General features: G+C 41.8%; 1 non-coding gene and 1 pseudogene across 1 annotated transcript; one reads left to right on the top strand and one right to left on the bottom strand.

The window, feature by feature from the left end:
- Window positions 1–531: 531 nt before the first annotated feature.
- LOC123939528 lies at window positions 532–633 on the top strand. Its single transcript, XR_006817900.1, has one exon. It is a non-coding gene; the product is annotated as a U6 spliceosomal RNA (small nuclear RNA).
- An 11,758-nt stretch (window positions 634–12,391) lies between these two features.
- LOC123939283 lies at window positions 12,392–17,499 on the bottom strand (annotated as a pseudogene).
- Window positions 17,500–21,977: the final 4,478 nt, after the last annotated feature.

The following is a 21,977-nucleotide window of genomic DNA, read 5'->3' as shown; positions in this document are numbered from 1 at the left end:
CCGACTCTTGATTCCACCTCAGGTCATGATCTTGGTGTCCTGGGATCGATCCCCGCATTGGGCTCCATGCTTACCGAGAAGTCTGCTGGATATTCTCTCTCTCCCTCTCCCTCTGCCCCTCCCCCCACTCATTCACACATGCTCTCTCCATTTCTCTCAAATAAATAAATAAATCTTTTTTTAAAAGAAGACCAAAAAAAAGAAAAAAGAAAAAGAAAAGCTATAGCTGGGATTCTAGGTATGCAGCAATTGTAACATTCAGAAGAGAGATAATGATGGCCTGCACCAGAGTGACAGCAGTGGACATCGTAAAAGGAGCTTAGATATTAGACATATTTCTGAGTGAAGAGTGTATTAACTGAGGCTCTCCAGAGAAGCAGAATCAATAAGAAGCCCGTGCTAGGCTTCAGGCAATGAAGACTATGGTGCCATGTTCCTCTGGTAAGTAGCCAGACATTCTGGTTTGTCATGGAAACCTGACATCAAGATTTGCATGTGAATCTCCCAAACTTTTTAATGGTCACAGAATAATCTCTCTTCAGCAGCACATACACTAAAATTGGAACGATACAGAGACCAACATGGCTTCTATGCAAGGAAGACATGCACATTAATGAAACATCCGCCATTTTGAGCATTGTATAGAACTGTGGAATCAGTATGTTGTTCACTGGAAACTAATATTTCACTGTATGTTAATTATACTTCAGTAAGAACAATAAGAACTAAAAAATGAATGCTCACAGACTAATACAGAAAATCTTCCACAGCATTGTGTAGGTCAATATTTCAGAGCAGACAAACATGCCTGTAGTCCAGATCCAGCCCAAGAGCAGCCAGCTGGACCCGTCAGATGTAAAATTGAATTTTCTTTCCTGGGAAATTCACAATCTAGTTAGGATAAAAAAATATGCACTGTAGAACTATAACTCAAGGGGAAAGCTGGAAGACAATGTCATGGTGGAATTCTGTCCCCTCCAAAAATGATATGTGGAGGACTTAACCCCCAGAATGTGACTTTATTTAAAAATAGGATTGTTGAGGATATAATTATTTAAGTTGAGGTCATACTGGAGTGGTGAAGGCCCCTAACCCAAAATGACTGGTGTCCTTATAAAAAGAAAACCATCTGAGGACACAGACACAGAAGCAGAACCCCTGGAAACAAAGAGGGGACCAGAGTTACACATCCACAAGCCAAGGAGTGCCAGGATTGCCAGCAAACCACCGGAAGTCAGGAAGAGGCAAGGGAGGCTTCTCCCTGAAGACTTCAAAGGGAGCAGAGTCATGCAGATGCCTTGATTTGGGATCCAGACCCCAGAACTGAGACAATATATTTCTGTTGTTTGAAGCCCCCCAGTTCGGGCAGTTTCTTAGGACAGCCCCAGGAAACTCCACACTGCTGTGTTGTTACCACTCAGAGGTCAGTTTGGGCATTAAATTTGTGGCCAGAAGACTGAAGTTCAAATCCTGGCTCTGCCATTTCCAAGTTGTATGTTGTTTGGTATGGAGTCCCCTTTGCAAATAACAATGATGGCGATAGTCACAACGAGATCACAAAAAAAGTTCTGCCTCACAAAACAATTGTAAGGATTTAAAAGGTGTTTATAGGTGTTGGTTTTTCACTTGGGCAAATCTTGTGTGTGTGTGTGTATGTGTATGTGTGTGTGTGTGCGTGATCACTGTCATACCAGTTTTTAGCATGTTGTTCATGTGTCCGGACTCTGAGGAAGAAGGGACAACGTTGGTGAGTAGAATGTACCTATCAACCATGACAGACACAAAATCTCAGTTCCTATCAGAAAGACTACAAGGAAATGCATCCAAGTGAAACCAGGTCTTCCTGTCCTCAGATAATCAGGAAGATTCCTTTCACTACCTCAGGCAAAGGCATCCAGCCTAGCCACCCTAGTTGCATTTCTCTCCTTGACTGGCCATTGTTTTTGACAGAAGCGAGTTCTGCAAGCAGTTTAGTTAGGAAAGAAAAATGAATCCGCATGCCCAACTGTTTTCATCACTATGGTATTTGGTTTTTGTGATTTAGTAAATCAGTTTCAGGCAAAAGGAAATATATGTCTCTTTTGCAGGTGTTTTCATTGATAAATTTCACTGGGTGACCTTGGGAAAGTGAGCCATTTGCCCTTTTGGGCTTTCCTTAAGTAAAGTCATTTTGTGTCTCCACCCATTCAGGTCTTGTTCCCGTGATGACTTTGCTCAAGTTCCTCTGGCAGTGGGGTCCCCAGATCTCCATCTACTGTGCAGCAAAACTGTGTGTTCTGTACACAGCTCTGAGGCACTGTCCCCTCCTTTGTTTCATGTATTGTTCTTCTGCTAATGGATCCCAAGCTTACATTAGCCTACAGGAGTCAGGAGATAGAGATCATATTCTATCCACTTGGAGAGATTTATCAAGATTCAGATTCCTAGATCTTACCCAGCCCCAGTGAAACAGAAACACTGATTAGACCCATTCCATCTAATTCTAATGTGCATCCAGATTTCAGCAAATAATGCCCCAGGGGTTTCTTTTACAGGGATGAAAGACAGGCCCAGGTGTAGATTTCAGGGATCTTAATGTCTATCTAGCTCTCCTTTTCTTAATCTTCTGATCTAAGCCAAAGTTTTTTTTCTTTAAACATTTTATTTATTTATTTATTTATCAAAGATAGAGAGAAAGGATGCACAAGCAAGGGGAGTGGCAGGCAGAGGGAGAAGCAGGCTCCCCGTTGAACAAGGAGCCCGATGTGGAACTTGATCCCAAGACCCTAGAATCATGACCTGAGCCAAAGGCAGATGCTTAGCCAACTGAGCCACCCAGGCACCCCTGATCCGAAGTTAGTTAAAAGCCTTAACCATAAGGGGGAACCACATGCAGGGACTCTGGCTCTCTCAAAGAAAAAATGTGAGGGGACAACAGGGTGGCCCAGTCACTTGGGCCATGGACTCTTGGTCTCAGCTCAGGTCATGATCTCAGGGTCAGGGGATCGAGCCCCAAGTTGGGCTCCATGCTCAGTATAGACTCTGCTTAAGATTCTCTCTCTCCCTCCCCCTCTTTCTCTCCCCACTGTGTTCTCTCTCTCCCTCATATGAATAAGTAGATCTTTAAAAAACAGAAAAAAGAAAAAAAAAGAAAAGAAAAGAATGTGAGGTGAAAGAGTCCCTCTTGTCCTCAAGGTTCAGCATCCACAAAAAACCAAAAAAATGACATAATCATTCAAGAATTCCTTGTTGATGAAATCCTCCATCTTACTATATCCTCACCCTTGTATCAGTAGCATAAGAGTTGGACCGACCATTTTGTAAGCGATGAAAGAGTTGTGTGAGAGCAGTCATGTGACTTCTCCAAGGTCTTACTGCTAGTAATTGACAGAAATAGCTTTCTCAAACATTTCAGCCAGCATCAGCATACACAGTAGGCTTCACCACTTAAGACAGCCAGGAGGAAATAACCAGACACATATACACAGCATCCCAGCCCCCAACCCCTCCCTCCAGCAACGTCTGTCTAGCAATAAAGATCAGAATTGTCTTAATCTCCACAGAACCACATATGTACGGAGGTCAAGCAAATGAGAAAAACAAGCTTATCATTCATGCTCTTAATTTAAAAAGGTTTCAACAACATGTGAACATGCAGGGAAAGTAGGAAAGGAAAGCCATTTAAATACAATGGGCCAGTGCTTCTCAAACTTTAATATGGATATTAATTATCTGGCATGACAGGCAGAATAATGCCCCCCAAAGATGTCTGTACCCCCAGAGCCTGTGAATATGTTACCTTACCTGGCTCAAGGGACTTTGATAATAAGATTAAGTGAAGGAACTTGAGAAAGGGACATTGTTTGGATCATCTAGATGTGACCACAAGCACGGTGGGAAGGTCAGAGTCAGAAGAAGACAGGTCAAGAAAAATAGAAGCTGAGAAAGCGATATGAAGATGTTGCTACAATGTTGGTTTTAGATGGAACGTGGGGCCACAAGACAAGGAGTGTGGGAAGCCTCTAAAAGCCAGAAAAGGTGCAGAATGGATTCTCCTCTAGAACTTCCAAGAGAAACACAGCCCTGCCAAACCTTGATTTTAGCCCAGTGAGACTCACTTCAGACTTCTGACATTTGGAACTACGAGATTAATTAAGCTCCTTGGATCAGTGTAATCTTTTGGATTGGGTAGCTTAAAAAAAAACTCAGTTGTACAAATACAAGTTATGAGAGATATGGCCAGGCATCTACTTGAAAAAAGAACTAATAATTCTAAGTCCAGGTGTTCATTTATCATCTCCCCCTCACATTTCTGCTGCCCTGTTTCCACCATGCGACACAGTGCCTGACAGAGAATAGGCCCTCTTATGTGAAGGAAGGAAGGAACGAACAAATGAACAAACTAAAAAAAATTAAGAAAACTCTTAGTTCTTTTTTCTTAATTTTCTGAGACTGGCCTCTATGTTCCAAGCAGATGGAATCAATCTGAATACTGATCTTTCCCATCCCTGTTCAAGATTTCTCCCCCAATCCTGAAAAGCCTTGCGGTCCATTCCCAAGAAGCAGACTCTGAGGGGAAGACTGGCAGGTAGGAAGCTTCTGGAGTTGTGCGCGCAGGATCCCTAGGGGTGGCGGTGTGGAAAACAGAGGACGAGTGGCCTGCAACGCAGACTCAAGAGAGTCCCCAGCTGGTTCCCACAGGGAGCTCAGGGGTCAGTGGGTCCTTGCAGAGTCATCCTGGGCCAAGGGCTCCTGATTAACAACCAGTCACTGAACCGGCTACACCCTCGTCATGGCCAGTCATTGAGGGCAGCTGCCCCCCGTGGGGAGCATGGACTATAGATGGCGCTCTTCCGTTCCTGGTGAGCCCCAGAGAGGGATCCGCTGAGAGCTGTCGACCTTGAAAGCTTCCGGCAACGGGATGGGGGCGGGGGGTGGTTGGGTGGAGACAGTCGTGATAGGTGCGGCTCCAGGCAGACTCCACAACCTTCACCACACATGCCTTCTGTTTCCTCAGGCGCTGCTGGAAAGACTATTAAATCAAGCGAAGCCCAGAATAGAGCTCTGTGTCACACCAGTATGAACTAGAGAAGAATAGAGAAGAAGAGAGAAGAACACTGATGTGGAAGAGTCCAGAAGGAGGAGAACTGGGATGGCCTCGAGGGTGGGCGCAGAGCCTGTCTTGGAGATAGGGTTCCTCTGAGGTGGGATGTGTGGTGAGAGTACAGAGGAGCGAGTACAGAGACAGTACGGAGGAGTGAGGTGCGCGTTCCGAGCAGCTCATGGGCGAAGGCCACAATGTAACCGGGGAGAAGGAGAACAAGGGGGTCCATGGGGGGGAAGCATAATAAGAAGCTGATTAGAAAAGAATGAGTGGGTCGCTGGGACCCAGTCATGGGGTTTTATGTCTCTCTTCCAGGAACCTCAACATGGAGCTGGGACAACACACAACAGTTCAGAGCTGGCAAGGCAAGGGCGTCAGGGGGCACTACGGTGTGAGAATCCGGGGAGCCAGTGAGATGGTGACTGAAACGGGCCACTTCAGAGTCAGGCTCAATGAGGAGGCCCAGGGGGACGGACAGAGATAGGAGATCAGACAGACCACAAAGACAGATCAGACAGACCAAAGTCCTAAGGAGACCGTCCAGCAGCTTGGATGATTTCGGGGAGCAGGTGAACCAAAAGGTGGGAGCTGCCAAAAGGAATTTCAGAGATCATGTCTGTAGCGGTGGAGGAGGAAGAGGAGCCTGTGCAGGGCATGGCGAGGAGTGATGTCCTGCGGGAAGGCCAGGTACTCGTTTAAAACGGTGTCATCACAGCCACGGTCATGTATGTGTGCAAAAGTTCAGACTGCGTATTGAATAAAAAGGCGAGTCACTTTCAAACCACTTGGCTCCTACCCAAAGCCCGGTCCTCTCCCTGAAGGCAACTACAGGCAATTTGCAGTATCCTTCCGAAGTCTGGTTCTGCATTCTAGACCACACGTGTCTGATCCCATCTCTGCAGGGTAAATTATATATACATGGATTCTATACACATGGTTTATATAAATAATACATTTATTCCCTAGAGGATCATCTTACACATATGATCATATATCTTAATGGGCTCCTGTTCACTCTTGGCCTGGACTTAGCCCACATTGTGAGAATGACAATTCTGACCTGGCCTGTTTCGCTTGACTCGTGGCTGGAGCCACAAGTTAGAAAGATGGGAACTCCTGTGGGAAAGAGAGGTTTTAGGAGGGCAGCTCCAGCAACAGGCATGGGCAAAGCTGTCCCAGAAAGGGCTCCTCTTTCCCCTGCACAAGGTCAGAACAAGTGAGCCCCGATGGGTTGGCCATGTGGATGGCTAACATTTTCCTATTTCTGGGTGAGAGTTGTTAGCCTTGCTTCCTGGAATCGAAACAAAGTTCAAAACAAAATTCTAAACAAAGGCATCCTCTGCTTCCCCAGATCTCGAGTCCATTCCCTGAGAGGAGGGAGCCAAGATACTCCTCCTCTGATGATTTTCCCAGCAGAGCCCCATGCCTTCCTCCTGCACCTTCCTGGTCCAATTGTTGTGAACATCCTCATGGGGGTAGATTTTTATTCCATTAACCCCTTTCTTCACATCCTCATAATGATGCAAGGAAAAGATTGTTTTCTTAATAGAAATTATTCGGAACTTTTAGATGGCCCACAGTTCAATGGTCTCCCCTAAAAGCCTAATCTATCAGCATCCAGCTGAACAAGGTGAAAAGGAGTCTAGACCAAGGTGAGGGACCCCACATCCAAGCCTGATGCTGTGCCTACCTCAGCGGGAGGCTGAGAGGCTGCGTGGTGGATTCAAGGGTGGGGTTCATCAGCTGTCAAATGGGAAAGGAACTCCTGACATAAGGGTTTTCCATAGTGGCTGTGACGAGAAAAGTAGAAAGATTCCTGAAAGCATCTTCTTAATTTGAAGCACTGGGAAGTATGGCGTGTGTTTCTTTAATCTGAGTCCACACAACTGGGGGAAATATTTGGTCAAAGAGAGGGAAATTCATCTCATCCTAGAATAAAGGGAAAGAATTCAAGACCAGGTCGCCTTCCTCTATGAAGTTAGGCTACTTTGAAAGCCTTTTCATTCAGACCCTCATAAGCCTGTGAAAGGAAGAGGCAGGGTGAAATGCTTATTGCATTTGCAAGAGAAGGGATGGAGACTGAGAAGGAGGCCTGCTCTCCTCAGCCAGGTCCCTACATGAGTGCTTCTCCACAAGGAGGTGGAAACCGGGGACAAAGACCAGCTTCATTTAGCATCCTTGTAATTGGCCAAGAGAAAGGACCACACCCTGCAATCCCCACAGCAATGGAGCTCCCTGCACATTCCCAGGCAGGGAAAGGCTGACAGGAACAAACTGTGGGAAGGTCCAGCAGGCCTGCATGAAAAGAGAGATGATGGGCTTGTCACATGGGTAGGTATACGTGAATAATGATAATGCAAGTTAACATACACGGACAACTTCATACGGATGCACCACACGAGTATTTTAAAAGATCTACTCATTTAACACACACAACCACCCGAAGAAGCAGGTCCTATCATTATCTCCATCTAAAGATGAAGAACTTGGGGGTCTAGGAAGCCAAGTAGATTTCCAAAGGTTGCATAGCTGACAAGTGGTAGAGTTGGGATTCAGAACTCAGTGGACTGAATCCAGAGCTGGGCTCTTGACTGGGACACCACTGAGTTTTCCTAATCTTTCATCTGGCAAAGAATAATGCAATCTACTTTTGTAGAGTTCCGGAGTAGGGAAAGTGGAAGAAATCCTGAAGATGACCTGAGGATTTCATTCAAAAGAGTTTGATTAAGCACTAGCTATGGGCAGGCACTAGGTTGGGTTTTAGGTTGGGGTGGGGAAAGTAGCGCAGTGGTAGAGTCAACAGACAGGGTAACTTCTTTCATGGATCTAACATTTCATTCGAGGAGAAAGATAACAAATAAGCAACAAATTAATTAGCAATTGAAGTGGAAGAGGGAAAGGTAAAGTGACAGAAAATGTCAGGCTATAACATCATAGGCTTATCGAAACTCCTGATTTCTCCTCCACCACCTTCTACATTTGAAGAAAACTGAAGTACAAAACTTATACTCTGGGAGCTACAAAACATCATTGAAAGAAATTAAGGCTCTCGATGAAGGAAAAACATTTATGTTCATGAATCTGGAAGACTTAATTTTGTTAAGTCCCCAAATTAATCTATAAATTCTACATAATCTCTATAAAAATCCCAGCAGCTTCTTCTCTGGAAATTGACAAGCTGACACTAAAATTCATATAGAGACTTAGGAATCCAGAATGGCCAAAACAGTCTTGAAAACAAAGGGCAAAGTTCTCAATTTTATACTTCTTGATCTCAAAAGTTATTGTAAAGCAATCAAGATAGTGAAGTACTATTGTAATAGAATGGAGCCATGTCAGTTGATTTTCCACAAGGGTACCAAATCAATGGAGGAAAAAAATAGTCTTTCAACAAATGGTGCTGGGAGAATTGTCTGACCACATGCAAAAGAATGAAGTTAGATCCCTACCTCATACTGTGTATATAAATTAACTCACAATAATGGAAATAGAGCATTGCCTTTTACTAATGAAATTTGTTCATTTTGATAATGAGGCAGCTTTTGGCCTTCTGAAGAAAGTGTCAAATTCTGGCCCTCAAAAGGACTGGGAAAAAAGAACCCACACTTTCCCTGTGACCCTGTGTTAAACATGATATATATAGCAATCCCACAACCGGCTCTGACCACCTTCTCTCAAATAGCAGAATGCCATCCTTATTGCTGAGACTGTGCTATGAGCTCCAGGGTAAGCTAAGGTGGTCACCAACTCCCCAACTGAGCTAAAGTAATCCAAACCTTCCTTTTCTGAGGGACCCCTCAACCACATTATATCCTCAAACCTCAGTAGAGTTAAGAGGTTGGTCAGGACTGGCTTCCTATTCTCCCTGCTTCCACTAAGTGCAAGACAACATGCTCTATGTAACCCTGGTTTTTTTTATACCAATTGTACCAATCAGCTGTTATCCACATCATCGACTGAATTATGACCATATCTCCAAATTCATGGATAGGACTAGAACTATCCATGATTTCTATTCACAGTTAAAAAGACCCTGTTGATCTTGAGGAGCTTGGCCTTCAGAAGATACTAGAAACATACAATCAGCTGGTAGGCAGATGTTATGTCAAAATGGGCAACCTACAGAGAGGCAGGCCCACTCCAATCTTCTGTCATTTTCCAAAACCTAAAGAGAACATCTCACATCATCACTGAAAGTGCTAGCATTTCTTGCACCTGAATTAAGGCTCAAGGAGGGTGAGAAGAGGGGGAGTCACTGCAAGGCTTCAGGCCTGCGACTTCTTGCCCTTCACAATGGGAGGTGGTAGAAGATCATCAACCCTCACTCTTCATGGCTGAATCCTGACTCATCATCTCATTGATCCATAATGTAATTATGCTCGCAAGTAAGTAGCCCTGTCACTAGCTCATCAGTGTGTACCTGGACTGAACATTTGTCGAGTAGGTTGAAGTCAGAATGAAAATGTCCCTCCCACTAGCACTCTCTCTTAGAAAACAGAGCAAAGCCCTTTCCCTAATCCTATCCTTTTTGAGACTACATGGCCCCCACTTTCATAAGAAATGGAGAAAAGGTTACTGTAAATGTAAAGCTTAGAAAGTGTCCATTAGATGCAATTTCTTTATACTTCGGCAATTTCAGCAAAAAATCGAGGGACGGGTGGCACAACGTTGACAAACCATGAAGCAAGCCTGACTCAAGTCAGAAGGAAGCTTGTACAGCTGTTACAACAAGTTCATTGTGCAGCATTAAGGAAAGAAAGAATTGCTATGGGTTGGGAAGTGGGGTTGAAGGAATGTCAGGGGGCTGGAAGAAAATTATCATAAACAATAGAGATCTTTATGCCTGCCTTGCTAGGCACAAGCCAAGCTTGGCTAAAACTAACTTTGCTAGCCAAGCTGGGCTCAAATTAGCTTTCCTGCTGATAGAGTTAGCATAGAAATAAAGAATTTTCAAACTAGAAGTTCTTTTAGAAAAGACCCAGTTTAGAACATATCTATCTAGCTTTTTAAGCCCCATCTATCTGAAAAGACTTTTCTTTTAGCTCAGAATCATTTTTTTAGAAGAGATATAACTTGGAGCTCAATAATTAACAACAAAGATCACTTACTGCATGCTTATTTTGAACCAGGCATGGAGTGCTTTGTGTATATCTCATTTGTCCCCACAACAGTCCAGCGAGTCAGCACTGTAATTGTTCCCTTTTTACAGATGAAGAAACTGAGGTACACCAGGATGAAGTACTTGCCAGGGTCACACAGCTTGGTTGCTATGGAGTAGGACACAAGAAGAGCTTCCCTGTTGGAAGCAGGGTAGAGGGCAGGGTTCAGAGTGAGGAAACTGTCACTATCCCTGCAGCTCATCCTGCTCGCCCCACAGCTCACGTGACCCTGTTTGAAGACCTCTGATAAGAAAACTGGGAGATGGAGATAGAAAATGGCAGCGACAGCTGGGTCCCAACTTTCTGCTAGGTCGGTTCAGGGCACAGCTGGGGCTGCCCGTGTCTCATGGTAGTCATGGCGAGGAGGGGTCAGCTCGCAGGGGTAAGGCCCTCACCTACACTGTGACACGCCCCAGCACAGGGGTGAGCGTGCTGAACGTCTTCCTGAAGTCACATCACGGAGAGCAAGAGAGACCCCAATGTGTCACTTACCCTGTCTCCATAGGAGGGCCAAGCCCTTTCCCTGGGGAGATGGTAATCAGACTCTATCCTTAACGCTCATGAGAATTCACTTCTGACTGGCTATGAGGAGATGAATAAGGAGAACCCAGACCACTACCCACTGGGGACCACAGAACTGGTTTGGACCATTACTCTGCCCAGGGACCAGAAAAGTATATGGGACCTTAAGCTCACTTCCTTACTTGTATCAAGTGATGACCCATATACTGAGCTTCCATCCCTTTGCTTATGGCAGGAGATGGCTTAAATAAATAACCTAGATTGTTCTACTGGGGAAAAAAATAAAAGAAGAAGGAAAAAAACCAGAAGATAAACTGAGTTACTAAAGGTCAAGGAAGGATAAAAATGTGACAAAGATAAATATTTTAATACATACTTACTTTTAAGGAAAGTAAGTACTTTTTTTAAAAAATATATACTTCTAAGGAAAGAAAGGGAAATCCTTAGGATCCAGAAACAAGCATAGAAATTGAAAGCCTATGAATAAATGGGAGCAGATGCCATGGGAATCCTGGGGGTTCTCAGTCAGATGAGTTGGAGCTGGGGCTGCAATTCTAATTCTCCTTCCTCCTTCCTAGAGGTGACTTTGGGCTTAGGTCAAACAGGGGAGCTGGAAGGTTGTTCCCTGCATACAGCTTGAAGTCTGGAAGTGCTGCTATTCCATCAAAAAGGGATTTGAAAACTTCCTGCCGCCTTCCAAGGACACCCCAGAGGAGCTATGTGTCTGCCTGAGGACTTGTGTGGAAAAATCAAAATCCAGTGCTTCTCCTTGAGAAGTTATGAGATCTGAATTTATCCTAAAGGCTCTAGGTATGCCAGTCAAGGGGCAAAAACTAGCCCCTGAATGTTAATTCTCTAGAGAGACAACAGAAACAATCATAAAAACTACTCTTCCACAGTGTAGGGTTCATGAGAAACCCAATTTTTTTTAATGTTAAAGAGTAGCTCAGAGTATGGTTGACCCTTGAATAACATGGGTTTGAACTGCATGGGTCCACTTAAGTGTATTTTTGATAGAGTACTGTAAATGTATTTTCTCTTCCTTATGATTTTCTCTTTTTTTAAGATTATTTATTTATTTTTCATGAGAGACAGAGACAGAGAGGCAGAGGGAGAAGCAGACTCCCCACTGAGCAAGGAATCCAATGTGGGACTCAACCCAGGATTCGGGGATCATGACCTAAGCCAGAGGCAGAGGCTTTAACCCACTGAGCCACCCAGGCGCCCCCTTTTCTCTCTCTCTTTTTTTTTAACTCCAACACTTAATTGGCTGATTTCCACAAGCTGTACATGAAATTTCTAACCATCACAATTCAGTGAAGTACAAAATGGTACATTGTAGGCTGCAGGAAGGGAAGGCAAGCAATCGTGGTGGCTGGTCCAAGGGTAGGAGTGGGGGAAGGTTTCTTTTTAAACGGAACCTCTCATTTCAGTGTGCAAAGAACTTACTCTGATCTCTATTAAATTGTATTGAAAACAAGTGGACTAAATAAAAAGCAAATACAACTCAATGTTGTATTTACATATTTACATACAAATATTTACATATTTACATACAAATATTTACATATTTACATACAAATACAACTCTATGTTGGGGTGGAAATGGGAAGAAAGAACGAGTCCTTCAAAGCAGGAGGGAGACAGTTGGGGGAAGCTTCTGTGGTTCATGCCGCCGCTTCATTTCTACTTTCGGTGGTCTCAGGAGGGCCAGTTTTTCTTCTCTTTCTGCGTCTTTGGATATGCTTGGAAGGTACACCAGTTGGCCACACCATCATCCCGACTTTCCTCAATTTTTTTGCCACTCCCTTTCTCATTTGGCTTTTTCTCCAGCTTCTACCTGTTCTTTCCTTTGTTGCTTCCTTTCATGCATCTCTTTAACTTCTCTTTCCTTTTAATTTCCAGGTCAGCAAAGAGTTTTATGGTCTGTTTTTTTTTTTTAAGATTTTATTCATTTATTTGAGACAAAGAGTGAGAGCGTGCACACGTGTGCAAGCACGCGTGGAGGGGAGGGGCAGAGGGAGAGGGAGAAGTAGACTCCCCACTAAGCAGGGAGCCTGTTAGACGTTCCATCCCAGGTCCTTGGAATTATGACCTGAGCCAAAAGGCAGGCATCCCTGGTCTGTTCTTATATACTGCTTGTTTGAACAGCTCAGAATCATCCTCCCCCACATTTGTGGGTTTTCCTTCGCCCTTCATTGCTTCTTTCACTCTCACTGTGTGATCTGTGTATTCTTTTCCTGCTTGAATGATATCCACAGCCCTTTTCTTTGGTTCCTGACCCAGGAGCAACTTGTAAGCTTTGTCCACAGCCTCAAAAGACTTTTGTGCTGTCAACATCATCCTGATTCTGGTCAAGATACACTAATATGGAACACTGTAGGAACTTCTTTTTTATTCCTTCATCTGTCACTTCAGGATCCATCTGAAGAACCTCAAATGGGTTCAAAGTGAAGTTAGAGGAGCCAGAACAGCTTTCAAGCTGATTTTTGGGTGTTAGAACTAAATCTCTCTTCTCTATTCATTTCACTTCATTGTAGAAGGTCATAAATGCTTCCTCAGGGCTCCCTCTCCCAGCAGGAGCCCCGCTCTTTCCTGGGGTCACATTTCTCCTTCCTGATGATTGTCTTAACTATGTTTTCTTTTCTCAAGCTTACTTTATTGTAAGAATACAGTATATAATACATAGAACATACAAAATACGGGTTAATCAACTATGTTATCAGTAAGGGTTCTGATCAATAGTAGGCATTAAGAGTTAAGTTTGGGGGATTCAAAAGTTACACACGGATTTTCAACTGTGCAATGGGTCAGCATTCTTAACCCCTGCATTGTTCAAGGGTCAACCGTAGATCACAGAGAGATACAAATCACACAAGGAAATTAACTACTGAGACAGAAAACCAGCAGATGCAGCCAGCCCATATATCAGCATTGCAAGAATGGGAAATGATAGAGTTGGAAATGAAAGAATAAGCAGGTCAAAGTAATTTAAAAGATTTTTAAACTGGGGCACTCCGATGGCTCAGTTGGTTAAATGTCTGACTCTTGATCTTGGCTCAGATCTCAATCTCAGGGTTGTGAGTTCAAGCCCTGTGTTAGACTCCACACTGGGCATGGCCTACTTAAATATATATATATATATATTTAAACCTAGGGAACCATAATGAAAGAATAGACTATTACGGGAATAGGAAGAGACAGATTTGATAAATAGCAAAATTCAACTCCTGGAAACAAAAAACAAAGGCCCTTCAATTAAGGACTCACTGGATAAGTCAAATAAAAGATTCAGCATAGCAGAGGAAAAAATTCATGAACTGGAGCACAGATCTGCAGAAACCACTCAGAATGTAGCATGGGGAAACAAGTAAATGGAAGAATTAACCAAGAAAGATGGAAGATAGAATGAGATGCCCAGCATAATCTACTAAAACTTCCACAGGAGGGACTCACGAGTTGGTATTCACAAGGAAAATGATGGAGAATATTCCAGAATTGAAGACATGAATCTTCAGATTGAAAATGCACACCAAGTTCTAAAGAGGGTAAGTAAAAAATAACAGGTCTTGTTATATGATTTCTATTTCTTTAAAGGCTTTATGTGTTCAGGTCTTTCCTCCCAATCCTTCTTTCTGGGTTTAATTTCTACTTCATCTAAATGTTCAATTTTATCAAATGAAAGAACTAAAGAAAAGTATAAGAATATAGATTAATAAGATAAAAAAACAAATACTATATAAAGGAGGAAAGAATAGCAATAAATGATAAAATCAATGAGATATTTCTGTGTTTTTAGAGTTCACTTCCTAGATGCTCTTGCTGTAGAACTAGTTACTGCTTGCTTCTGTGGCAAACAGACTACTTTCCCATGTGCAGATCAGAAATCCGCTTCTGAGTCATTTCACTCTCAGTGTACTGTCTATGCAGTCAGTAAAGTTGCCCAGGGAGATAGACCAGCACAGGGAGGGAGCCTGTGGGAAGTGGAAGGAGACCAGCAAATGCCAGAAACCTGATACCAAATCAAAGGAACACAGACTAACAGTGACACCCAGTGGCCAGACCACCTGCATAGCCCACAGGATGATTCCCAGGACCTCCACACCCTGGCTGCGACTTTGTGGCCATGTGGTTTGTGGGCTTTTTTTCTTATTGCTGTGTTTTGGGGAGGTCTGTGATCTAGAGCGTGGTTGGGTGGGGGGATAAGCCAGTTTCCCTCTCCCCTCCTTCTTCCACCTCTCCCCATCTCATGGCTCACGCTCCCTTTCCCTAGGCAATGTGCAGTCTCTGGGGATGGGATGCCGCAGGTGACCAGGTGGAGAACCCAACAGAAGACACCGTAGAAATAAGGAGAAGTTCTCATGCCACCACTGCAGTACAGGGGGCCATGTTCCTCATGGCGAGAGTGGATCCTCTAAGGAGAAGTTCTCATGCCACCACTGCAGTACAGGGGGCCATGTTCCTCATGGCGAGAGTGGATCCTCTACAACTAAGCCGGCTAAAATGTAATAAATTAATTGAGTGGTACTAACTTACTGAAATTCAGGGAGGGGATATAACATACTGGAGTGCCAGTATAGACAATCCATTTCATCACAAAAAGGCCCTGATGAAATTAGACCTGGTTAGATCCAACTCATTTCTGCAAAGAGAGCTGCGGGTATATTTCTAAACTCTCGAACAACAGCCAGCTTGGAGATTATGCTAACAAAATGCTGGCCGAGATGCAAAAGCCCATAAGAAAATTATAAAATCTGACACCTGTCCCACCATCCAATTACAATGGTTTCTCAAGTTACCACCAATAATAACCACAAAATAAGAACTAGCACGTATTGATCATACACATACACACTGGGCCAGGAACCACACTAAGGGTCTCACGCATTAGCTCATTTAGATTCATGACAATCCTATTGGGCAAGTATTAATATTATACACATTTTACAGATGAGAAAACTGAGGCGTGGGCAGAGAAATCAATGTGTCCTAAGTCATACAGCTGGTGAACTGATGGAAACACATGACGTTCTCACATGGCCCCCATATACCTCTGAGGCAGTCTGAAACTTGGAGGATGCAGATGATCCCAGGTGCAAACGTGACGGAGGGTATCAAAAGTAGTGGGAAAGAAACGGATGAAGACTTGGCAGTCAAATACGCAATGTATGCTTAGCAGATAATACAGAGTCCATATGAGCTACAGCCAAAAAAAAAATTATATGGGAGTATCATGAGTCATGATGGTAGGGGGTGGAACATGGCAGGCAGATTGGGCTGCATTTCGCATGTCAGCCTGAAGAGATTTAAACTAACCTTGTAGGCAGCGGTGAGTGATGGAAGATTTATAAACAAGTAAATGTCATAGCCAAAATTAATTACAACGATGTATTTGGTTGTGGTGTCTAGACCGTATGCAGATGAAGTATGAGTTTGAGTATGGGTCATATTCTTCCACACATTTGGTCTGTCTCCATAAAGGTACCAAGTGCAGGAGGAAAAAAATAATCTATGGTGATAGGATATAGTGTTCTCTAAACATTGATTATGTCAAGATGATTGTTTTTCAGATGACTTTTCCTTTTACTGATTTTTTGTGTTCTTTCAATTGTGTGTGATTTTTGTTGTTGTTGTTCTTTTCATTACTGAGGGTGTTAAGACCACCAACTGCGATTGTAGAATTTCTATTCCTCCCTTGAATTCTCTCAATTGCTTCTTTGGACTTTAAGGATCTATTACTGAGCCCACACGGTAATGATGGCATATCTTTTCATTACCACAGCCACTTCAGCCTTGTTGCTGCTTACGGTTTGCATATCTTTTCCAATCCATTTGTTTTTAATCTGTTTTTATGTTTAAAGTGCATATCTCATGAAGAGTATTCGTTAGGTCTCAACTTTTTTTTTTAGTTCTGACAGTCACTCCCTATGAATCAGAGTGTTGTTTTACAGGGTTCTGGCCCCCATGGTTTGTGATGAGAAATCAGACGTCTTTGGAATAATTTTGTAAGGAAAAAGTATTTATGACACTTATTAAACATGATAAGAAATGGTCTGTTCAAGAAGGGACTATTACAATGGGGTTTTGCAGTAGGGAAGAGAGATCAGCCTCAACCCCAAATACAACAAAGAAAAACGAAAACTTATAGCCAAGTAGTAGGATAGGGGGAAGTAAGTGGAAAATTACTGAGACAAAACATCAGGGATAGGATTATTGCTAAGCTTGCTCAACAGAGTTCTTGCTGAAGGCAAGCCAGAGTGATAAGATATTGAGGGTAGATGAGGAATTTGATCAGACATCAAGGGTGATCAGATACTAAGTAAGGAATTTTTGCTAAACTGACTCAACAGGATTCTTCTTTTTATTATTATTATTATTATCTTATGTTATGTTAGCCACCATACAGTACATCATTAGTTTTTGATATAGTGTTCCAGGATTCATTGTTTATGTATAACACTCAGTGCTCCATGCAATACGTGCCCTCCTTAAGACCCATCACCGGGGGGCGCCTGGGTGGCTCAGTGGTTTAGGCTGCTGCTTTCAGCTCAGGTCATGATCTCAAGAGTCCTGGGATCGAGTCCCACATCGGGCTCTCTGCTCAGCAGGGAGCCTGCTTCCCTCTCACTCTCTCTGTCTGCCTCTCTGCCTACTTGTGATCTCTCTGTGTCAAATAAATAAATAAAATCTTTCAAAAAAAAAAAAAAAAAAAGACCCATCACCGGGCTCACCCATCGCCCTACCGCCCTCCCCTATAAAACCCTCAGTTTGTTTCTCGGAATCCACAGCCTTTCATGGTTCATCTCCCCCTCCAATTCCCCTCCCTTCACTTTTCCCTTCTTTCTCCTAACATCCTCCATGTTATTCCTTATGTACCACAAGTAAGTGAAACCATATGATAATTGACTTTTTCTGCTTGACTTATTTTACTCAGCATAATCTCCTCCAGTTCCATCCATGTTGATACAAAAGTTGGGTATTCATCCTTTCTGATGGAGGCATATTATTCCATTGTATATATGGACCATATCTTCTTTACCTATTTGTCCGTTTAAGGGCATCTTGGCTCTTTCGACAGTTTGTGACTGTGGCCATTGCTGTTATGAACATTGGGGTACATATGGCCCTTCTTTTCACTACATGTGTATCTTTGGGGTAAATACCCAGTAGTGCAATTGCAAGATCATAGGGTAGCTCTATTTTTAATTTTTTCAGGGATCTTCACGCTGTCTTCCAAAGTGTCTGCACCAACTTGCATTCCCACCAACAGTGTAAGAGGGTTCCCCTTTCTCCACAGCCTTTCCAACATTTGTTGCTTCTTGCCTTGTTAATTTTTGCCATTCTATCTGGTGTAAGATGGTATCTCAGTGTGGTTTTGATTTGAATTTCCCTGATGGCTAATGATGGGGAGCATTTTCTCATGTGTCTGTTAGTCAATCAGCAGGATTCTTCTTAACCCTGGACTAGGCAGGTGGACCAAGGACAGAGCCTAAGATTGGGACCTAATCAGAAGAAGACTCAGAGGAGCTTGATTCAAGTTTGGTTAAAGTAGAGAGTTTGTCATATTCCCCTGTATGTCATGTGTCTTTTCCCCTAGCTCTTTCAATATTTTCATTTTACCTTTGGTTTTCAATGCTTTTACTATGATGTGACTAGATATAGTTTTCTTCTAATTTATCTTGTGAAGCTTCTTGAATTTGTACCTTTGAGAAGATGTCTGTCCCATTCTCTCTCTCCTCTTATTTGAGGAGTCCAGTTATGCAGGGAGTCTATAGTGTTACACCTTTTGATATCGTCTCCCATGTCCGTGAGGCTCTGTTGATTTTTTAAAATTTCTTTGGAAGAGTTTCAGGTTTACAACAAAGTTGAGAAGATGACAGAGATTTCCTATATACCCACTATCCACCCCCACATGCACGGCCTCTGTCATTAACATGACTCAACCAGAACTGTACAATTCTTACCAAGGATAAACCCACATTGACACAGCATAATCATCCTAAGTCATAGTTTTAGGACTCATTCTTTTTTTTTTAATATTTTATTATTTATTTGACAGAGAGAGTGAGATCACAAGTAAGCAGAGAGGCAGGCAGAGAGAGAGAGGAGGAACCAGCTTCCCGCTGAGCAGAGAGCCCGATGCGGGGCTCGATCCCAGGACCCTGAGATCATGACCCAAGCCAAAGGCAGAAGCTTAACCCACTGAGCCACCCAGGTGCCCCAGGACTCATTCTTGGTGTTGGATATGCTATGGCTTTTGACAATGTATAATGACATAGAGCCATCAATATAACATCATATAAAATATTTTCACTGTTTTAAAAATCCTCTGTGCTCTGCTTATTCATCACAACCCTCCTCCTCCACAACCACAGATATTTCACTGTCTCCATAGTTTTGCCTTTTCCAGAGTGTCATATAGTTGGAATCATACAGTACATAGACTTTTCAGAGCGACTTCTTTCACTTAGTGATATGCACTTAAGTTTCCTCCATCGTTCTATGGCTTGATAACTTATTTCTTTTTAGCATTGAACAATATTCTGTTGTCTAGATGAGCCACAGTTTATGTATCCTTTTACCTACTGAAGGACATCTTGGCTGCTTCCAACTTTTGGCAATTATAAACTTATTATAAGCATCCATGTGCAATTTTTTAACCGGAACACAAAATTTCAACTACCTAGACCAACTACCTTTACACCAAGATGTAGAATTACTGGATCTTATGATAAGAGTATATTTAGTTTTCTAAGAAGCCACTCAACTGTATTCCAAATTGTCAGTACTATTTGCATTTCCACTAACAATGAATGAGAATTCCTGTTTCTCCACATCCTCACCAGCATTTGGTGGTGTTAGTGTTCTAGATGTTAGTCATTCTACTACATATGTAGTGGTATTAATTTGCATTGCCCTAAAGACAAATGATGAAGAACATCTTTTCATATGCCTATTTCCTTCTGCATTCCTTATTTGGTGAGGTATCTGTTAAGGTCTTTGGCCTATTCTTTAATTGGGCTGTTTTCTTATTGTTGAGTTTTAATAGTTCTTTGCGTATTTTGGACACCAGACCTTTATCAGATACATTCTTTGCAAATGTGTTCTCCCAGTCTGTGGCTCGTCTTCTCATTCTCTTGACATTGTCTTTCCCAAAAGCAGTTGTTTCATTTTGTTTTTAACTTTAATATAGTCCAGTTTATCAATTGTTTCTTCCACGGATCATGTGTTTGGTGTAGTATCTAAGAAGGCATTACTATATCCAAGGTCATCTAGGCTTTCTCTTATGTTACCATCTAGGAGTTTTTTAGTTTCATGTTTTATGTTTAGCGTTGTCATCCATTTTGATTAATTATTGGGAAGGGTGTAAGGTCTGTGTCTACACCAGACACAGGTCTAGGTGTCTAGTTATTCCAGCACCATTGTTGAGAAGACTATCTTTGTTCCATTCTTTTGCCTTTGCCCTTTTATCAAAGATCAGTTGACTATATTTATAGAAGTCCATTTCCTGGGCTCTCTATTCTGCTCCATTAATCTATTTGTCTTTTGCCAATACCACACTGTCTTGATTACTGAAGCTTTATAGTAAGTCTTGAAATCAGGTAGCATCAGTCCTCCAATTTTGTTCTTCTCTTTCAATATTGTGTTAGCTATTCTGAGTCATTTCACTCTCCAAAAAATTTTAGAATCAGTTTGTCAATATCCATAAAATAACTTGCTGGAATTTTAATTGAGATTGCATTGAATCTATAGATCAAACTAGAAAGAACAGACAGAACAGAACATGGAATATATCTCCATTTATGTAGTTCTTTTTTGATTTCATTATCAGAGTCAGATAAATGATTTCATTTATCACATTTCCTCATAAAGAACTTGTACATATTTTGTTAAATTTAAACTCAAGTATTTCCTTCTGGTGGGTGCTAATGTAAACGGTATTGTGTTTTTAGTTCGTTCAAACAACATTGTTGTTCATTGTTAGTATTTAGAAAAGCAATTGACTTTATATGTTAACCTTGTATCTTACAACCTTGATATAATCACTCATTATACATAGGTGATGAATGACAGTTTTAAGTATTCCTTCCCAACCTGTATACTTTTGGTTTCCTTTTCTTGCCTTACTCATTAGCAAAGACATCCAGTACAATGTTGAAACAGAATTGTGAGTAAGGGCATGCTTACCTTGTACCTGACCTTAGAAGGAAAGTCCTGAGTTTCTCACAATTAAGTATGATGTTAGCTGTAGGTTTCTTGTAGTTTTTAATCAAGTTGAGACAGTTTCCCTCTATTCATAGATTACTAAGAGTTTTTATCATGCATGAGTGTTAGATTTTATTAAATGTTTTTTCTGCATCTATTCACATGATCATGTGATTTTTCTATGGGATAGATTACATTAATTGATTTTGAATATTAATCCTGTTTGCATATCTGGGATAAATTGCAGTTAGTCATGGTAAAAATGTCTTTTTATACTTTTTTGATTCAATTTCTTAATATTTGCTGAGAACTTCTGCATCTATGCCCATGAAAGATATTGGCCTGTTTTTGTCTGGTTTGGGTATTGAGGTAATGTTGGCATCATAGATTGAATTAGGAAGTATTTCCTCTGCTTCTATCTTCTAAAAGATTTTAGAGCTTTGGTATAATTTCTAACTTCAACATCTGGTACAATTCACCCATGAACCCATCTGGGTCTGGTTCTTGCTGTTTTGGAAGGTTCTTAATTATTGATTCAATTTCTTTAATAGATATGGTCCTATTCGAATCATTTATTTCTTCTTGTGTGACTTTGGAAATTGTTCATTTCAAGGAATTGGTCCATTTTGTCTGCATTATCAGATTTGTGGGCATAGTGTTATTCATGGTATTCATTTATTATCCTTTCATTTCCATGGGATCTGTAATAATGACCCCTTTTCATTTCTGATATTAGTGATTTGTGTCCTCCTTCTTTTTTCCATCTATTTTACTTTTTACCTGTTTAATGATTTTTTCAAAGGCCAGTTTTTGGTTTCATTGTTTTTTCTCTATTGACCTCCTGTTTTCCATTTCACTGATCTCTGATCTAATTATTATTATTCCTTTTCCTCTATTTACTTTGGATTTTATTTGCTCTTCTTTTTCTAATTTCCTAAGGTGGAAACTTAGATATCAATTTTAGGTCTTTCCTTTTTTTTTTTTTTTTTTGACATTCAGTGTTATAA

The sequence above is a fragment of the Meles meles genome, chromosome 3, assembly GCF_922984935.1.
Source record: "Meles meles chromosome 3, mMelMel3.1 paternal haplotype, whole genome shotgun sequence".
Classification (NCBI taxonomy): Eukaryota; Metazoa; Chordata; class Mammalia; order Carnivora; family Mustelidae; genus Meles; species Meles meles.
This window is presented reverse-complemented; position numbering and strand designations above follow the sequence as displayed.